General features: G+C 43.1%; 1 pseudogene; it reads left to right on the plus strand.

Annotated features, from left to right (window-relative positions):
- Positions 1-4,693: 4,693 nt before the first annotated feature.
- LOC114617525 lies at positions 4,694-5,148 on the plus strand (annotated as a pseudogene).
- Positions 5,149-6,458: the final 1,310 nt, after the last annotated feature.

Below are 6,458 nucleotides of genomic sequence, written 5' to 3' on the forward strand. Positions count from 1 at the left end.
AACAGAAGTGAGAAAAGGCCAAACATTCCGAGATGCTGAGGTTTACTGGTGAGTTTTTCTTGTCAACTTGACACAAATTAGAGTCACCTGGGAAAAGGAAACTTTAATTAGGAATTTTCCTTCACCACAGACCTGGGTCATTTTCTTTTATTGCGAATTGATGTAGGAGGGCCCATCGTACTGTGGATGATGCCTTCTCTGGACAGGTGGTCCTGGGTTGTGTAAGAACACTGGTGAGCATGAGCCAGTAAGCAGCATTACTCCATGGATTCTACTGCATCTCCTGCTTGGCTTCCTGCCATACTTCCCTCGGTAATGGACTAGAAGTGTAAGAGAAACCCTCTCCCTCCCCCAATTGCTTTCGATCAATGTTTGATCACTGCAACAGAAAGCAAACTGGAACGTTGGACTTTTGGTGATGTGTTTATGGGTTCATAGGAATAAAACAGTTGATGTGAATGGTTTGTCTGTGGGGCAGTTCACACTGTTAAGACAGTGCTCTGTTTGTCTTAAGTATGTGCAATAGAGAAGATTAGGATAAGGTACAAAGGTACATCTTGAGTTCCCATCAGAGTATGTCATCGGGAAGTGTGACTTCCTGATAGTCATACAAAGAATGTCGCAAAATGCAGGCAAAGCTAAAAGGATTAGAGAGACTTATCTCTTCCACTCATTTGGTTTCACCTCCCATGGTGCATAAAAAAAAAAAAAACGATGGATCAGGTCTAAGAATCTGGTCTGTTTTTAAACATCTTTAAGAACATGTTGTGTGGAAATTCTGAGTAAGCACACATGCTATTTACGAATCCCATTAGACAACACACAGCCTGGAAGACAGTGCCCACTTATTGCAGGACCATTGCTTCTCCTTCAGTTTCTACTCCTACGTCATGCCAAGGTCAGCAGGTCCTTTCCACAGTGGTCAGGCACACAATCCACCTCTGCATGCACACCTTTGAGGGAGAAGTGCTTTGCAAAGCCAAGGCTTCTGTATGTCACATTCCTCTTGGCTGTGACAGAAATGCCCAAACAGAGCATCCTAAGGAAGGTGCTATTGGACTCGATTTGAGGGAATGGTTGATCAAGGCAGGGAAATCCTGGCAGCAGACATGGGAAGTCACTCATCACATCCACAGTCAGAAAGCAGAGAGAGCTGCATGCTGGTCCTCAGCTGACATTCTTCAATTTATGTAGCAGGAAACCCAAACCCGTGACATGTCACTGCTTACTTTCGGGGTGGAGCTTCCCTCCTCACCTCACTTAAATGTTCCTGGAAACTTGTTCACAGACACACCCAGATGAGTGTTTCTTCAGTGATTCTAAATCCATCCAAGTTGACAAAGATGGTGGTAGATTCTGAAGGATCCCCTGAAAGAGGGGCTGGCTGCTGCTGTCTTACCTCTCATCTTGGTCCATCTGTTCACTGGTTTGATATGCGATACCTTTCCCACTTTCCCCAGCCAGTGGAAGCAAGCAGTTTAATCTGAAAGGGTCAGTGATTCCTCCAATCAACAGCAATCTACAGACTGCATGCAACCAATCGGATGCCATTACCAATGGTGAGGATGCAATTGTGGGGAGAGCTTTGATCTTTTGGGGCTTTTTCTTGATCAATAAAGTATTGTGAGGTGGTAAGTGCTGCAAGAAATATAGCCAGGATGGATGACACAGGATACTGGGGAATTCCAGCTTTTAATACTTAGGGTAGGCCTCCATTGAGAGGGTATCTAATAAACTGTGGTTTTCTAGAGATCTGCATCTGGGAAAACATCAAGGCAGAGGGGAGAGATGAAGCAAGGGAATAAGGTAGGAGAGAGCCTGGCTGGCTAAGAACTATCTGGAGGCTTTGAGGAAAGGGCAGGGGAGGAGTGATTGGGACAAAGTAGGAAAAGCATCCTATGGGATACAGCCTACAGTGCATGGTCTGGGATTTAACAGCAAGGGCTCTCAGCAAGTGGGACATGGATTCTGCTGTTACCTGGTAATACCGTGTATATGGAACTTGGTTCTGCATTCTGATTATCTCCTCACATTTTGCCCTCAGAGAGGCTTAGCAGTTAGGTGGCAGTACTGGTCACATACACATTTCCCATAAGCCTCAAATTTAGCAACTCTTCCCACACAGATCAGCAATAACACAGAAGAGGGCTACCTTGCCATTCTCCATGTCTCAGAGGGCTATGGCTGTCTGGGTATCATCTTGAGAGGGAACCTATTATCTATTATCTAAAACTGAAATATCCTGCCCACCCCTATCCCCAAACGAAAAGCAATGACAGCTCATGAAGCCTGTAGCCCAAAGGCCAGCCACACACCACTTGGGAGGCAGACATTCTTTAGAGGATATGCTAGGGCTTTTGGATGGGATCCGTGCTCAGTTGCCTTTGTCTCCTTACTGAGTCATAACCACAATGGAGGCCCACAGACCCAGTCTGAAGTACGACTTAAACTCCATGACAGCCATTCAGTTTTTCACTGGATGGGGAACTTTGAAGCTCTTGAGTCCAGTGGATACTCTCCACAGCCTGTTCCCAGCCTCAAAGTGAGGAGAGTTCTCCTGAAAATCTCAGTGCCCTACTTAGCTCTCCCACATCCAAGCAGACTTGGGAAATACCTCTTGGTTTAGGTAGTCACTGGGGAGTCCCTGGATAGCAGGAAGATCAGTCTGGACATAGGCTGTAAAGCTAGTAGTTGCAAGAGATGCATCCTAGTATAGAAAAAAAAGGCTATACTTAAAGTGGTCTCAACATTAATGAACAACCGACCCCTCAGTCTCTCCAACATCAGAACCAGGATGAAATAAGCATCTCCAACTTTAGTGGACCACCCCTTCCTCCTGGCAGGCTCCAGTGTCAGAATCTGCAGAAGATGCTGCACCAACATGCTTTCCTGTTTTGGGCTTTAAAAAGAAATGTTTTGCCTTCTTTTCTTTTGTTCAGTCTCTCTCTCTGTCTCTCTGTCTCTGTCTCTCTCCTTCCCTCTGTCCCTCCCTCCTGTAGAGAATTTACTATATTCTCCATTTATTCCATGTACTATATTCTTATTATTGATTTTATTTTAGTTATAAAATCAGCTGATAGGTTTTAGTTCCTCTTCTTAGGTTTATTCAATTTTCCCTGTATACTTTCTTCTTTCTTATATAGGTTTAAAATTTTTTTAGTCTATTCTAGTTTGAGTTCTGATTTGATAAAACACTCAAACTAAAAGCAGCTTAGGGGATAGAGGGGGTTTGTTGTTTTGTTTTGTTTTGTCTTGTTTTGTTTCTGGCCTGCACCTTCCAGGCCTTGGTTATTGATTGAGGCAGTAACCTAAAGGCAGGCATCATTGGAGGAACACACCTGCTGGTTCAAACTCTAGCTCACCCACCAGCTCTTGCCTAGCTAGTATCTCAGGGTTTCTATTGCTGTGATAAACACCATGACCAAAAGCAACTTGGACAGGAAAGGGTTTACTGTGTAAATCTCAGTGCCCTCCTTAGCTCCCCCACATCCAAGCACAGCTCTCAGGTCACAATATCACTGAGGGAAGTCCTGGCAGGAATTTAAATCTAGAACCTGGAGTCAGGAGCTGATGCAGAGGGCATGGAGGGATGCTGCTCATTGGCTTGCTCCCCATGGCTTGCTCAACCTGCTTTCTTATAGCACCCAGGACCACCAGCCCAGGAGCGGCACTGCTCACAATGAGATGGTTGTTTCCACCTCAAGAAAATGCACCACACACTTGTCCATAGGCCAATCTGCTGGGAAATATTTTCTCAACTAAGAGTCCCAATTCCCAAATGACCTTAGCACTTATGTCAAGTTGACATAAATTTTGTCAGCACAGCTAGGTTTCTTGAATAACCCAGAACTACCTATGTAGGGATGGTGCCGCCGTTGTGATCTGGGCTCTCCTACTGACCAATCTAATATAAGAAATTCTCTAATGGACATTTTCCTCTCAGAGGACTTTAGATTCTGTCAAATTGGCCATTAAATTTAATAGTTTCTCCCCTCTTCCTAGCATCAGTCCCTTGCCTCTGACTGACTAGATTCTTCTTCCACTCCCTCCCTTCTCGCCTCCTTCACCCCACCCATTTTTTAAAAAAATTTATTGAATGTTTAAGGGCTCTGCTGCACATACACCTGTGGACCAGAAGAAGGTATTGGATCCACTTACAGATGGTTGTAAGCCACTGTGTGGTTGCTGGGAATTGAACTCAGGACCTCTGGAAGAGCAGCCTGTATTCTTAACCACTGAGCCGTCTCTCCAGCCCCATTGCCTCCTCTTTTTACTTTATCTAATTGTCACTTTTACTCTAAGCAATTCTTAACAGCAGGGATTTTTTTGCCACATTATTGTCTATGGTCATTTAAGGCATTGTGATTGACTTTAATTAATTTACAGTATGTTTCCATATCTGGTTCAGTTTGCTGTTGTTGCTGTTACATTGGTTTATTTTCCCTTTTCTGAGTGATAATGGGGTGAACCCTGCCCCTGTCCCAAAAGCATTGTCCACTAAAAAATTCCCATATAAGTCAGAAGAAACATCCCAACAGATACGCAAATCACAGCACAGAGCAGACCCAGAATAAAACAACACGTCAGAGGCTTGGTGAAGTGTGGCGGGTAATGACTGAGGAGCTGTTTGTGCCACCTGGTCCCAATCACCACAGTACTCTCCCTGAGCTAGCCTCCCTCACCCCTCAACACCATGGCCACTACTATCACCTTTAAGGGTGTGAACCCCAATAATAGGAACAGCTTTCAAATTTTGCAGCCTCTAGGTGGTAAGTCCAATTTTTTATTAGGCTTTGATGAACCAAGAGAACAGGCTGTGGGGAAGAATAAATGGCCTCTAACATCTCTAAGACATCTGAAGAAAGTCCCCCATCTTGGGTCATGTCAACAGGTGCCAAGCCTAGTGGAGAAAGGGGAGGTTTGGAGTTGCCTAGAACACACTCCTCTGAAGCAAGCTCTGAAGACTTCATAGACCTCAAGGGAGATGGTGAGATGCATGAAAATGTGGACACAGATTTCCAAGGTAACCTGGAGCAGATGGAAGAGAAGCTTGTGCCCACTGTTTCTTTGCCCAGCCTAGTGGTCCTGGATCCAGTGCCATCCAGGAGAAACCCTGCTAGTGGCATGTCCAGCCTGGCCTTGAGTTAGCTTCTTCTGTTGAACTCTGTCCTTCTGTACATCTGTTTGTTTGCTTGTTTTTTTTTTTCTTTCATACTGTGAAATGTGAAGCATGAGCCTGACTATACTTTAAAAGAGAAACACTTAAAATATAAATAAATGATAAAGGAAGAAAGAAAGAAGGTAAGGAAGGAAGGAGGGAAGGAAAGAGGAAGGGAGAGAGAGAGAGAGAGAGAGAGAGAGAGAGAGAGAGAGAGAGAGGAAAAAGGAAAGAAAATTATCCATGATGAAGAAGGGCATCATGACCCATCCAACAGAGTGTAAATCCCTGACTGCTGAGTCTAAAGACACTGAAATGAGTAAAGTGCTATATCAAGAATTTAAACATTGTTTATAAGATTACAGCTGGCAAGACAGCTCAATAAATAAAGATACTTGCTGCAAAGCCTAATACTAAAATAAAATAGACTAAAATGTAAATAAATATCCAATACCTTTTTACTCTAGCTGGGAGGAAAAAGTAAAGAGTTTGCTTCGATCTATAGACACGCATAAGGGTTTTCTCACTACGACAGCGCTAGCTCAGGAAATGAGAACAACCACTCACAAACGGGAACTCATGGGAACATTTTTCATTTCTGTACATCAAAGGAAAGTATCCTGTCAGTAAAAAGGCAGCACACGGAAGATGGGAAAATCTCTACCAAGTCTTCTAACAGGATATTAGTATATAAAACAAAACAAAACAAACCACCCCAAACCACTAAATGTCTTCAGACTCTTCACAGCTGGTTGTAAACTTATGCAAGCGCAATGAGAATCAGTGTGGAGTCCTTTTAAAAACTGAAAATAGACTGGCCATGTGACTCTGACATCGCACTTCTGGGAATTTACCCAAAGGCCTCCAAGTTTGCATATCACAGAGACACCTTCATGCTCATCTTAAATATACACAGCTTTAGTTTACCAATTTAGCAATTAAGTAGGAACACTTATTTATGTATTGACAACGAGTCTGCAAAGAAGAAAGATACAGATCAAACTTGATAAAAGTGGACATAGGTATTAAAGTTTTCCAAGGCAAAACTATAGCCTGTCTACATCATAAAAAACCAGTTTCACTGACAATCAAAAGTAGGAATTAAAGTATTTTTCCTTTCTATTGTTAGCATTCTTTAGATAAGTCTGGAAAAGTCCTGATAAAGATACCCAGAAGAATGAACCATTTTACTCTTTTGGTTGTTGCTGATTATATAGGCTAATAGGACATAGAGGACTGTATAATCTATCACTGTTGGAAGCCTTTGCTTTTAGATTTAATAGAATTCAAAGTGACTGTT

The sequence above is a fragment of the Grammomys surdaster genome, unplaced genomic scaffold (genome assembly GCF_004785775.1).
Source record: "Grammomys surdaster isolate TR1022 unplaced genomic scaffold, NIH_TR_1.0 137, whole genome shotgun sequence".
Taxonomy (NCBI): Eukaryota; Metazoa; Chordata; class Mammalia; order Rodentia; family Muridae; genus Grammomys; species Grammomys surdaster.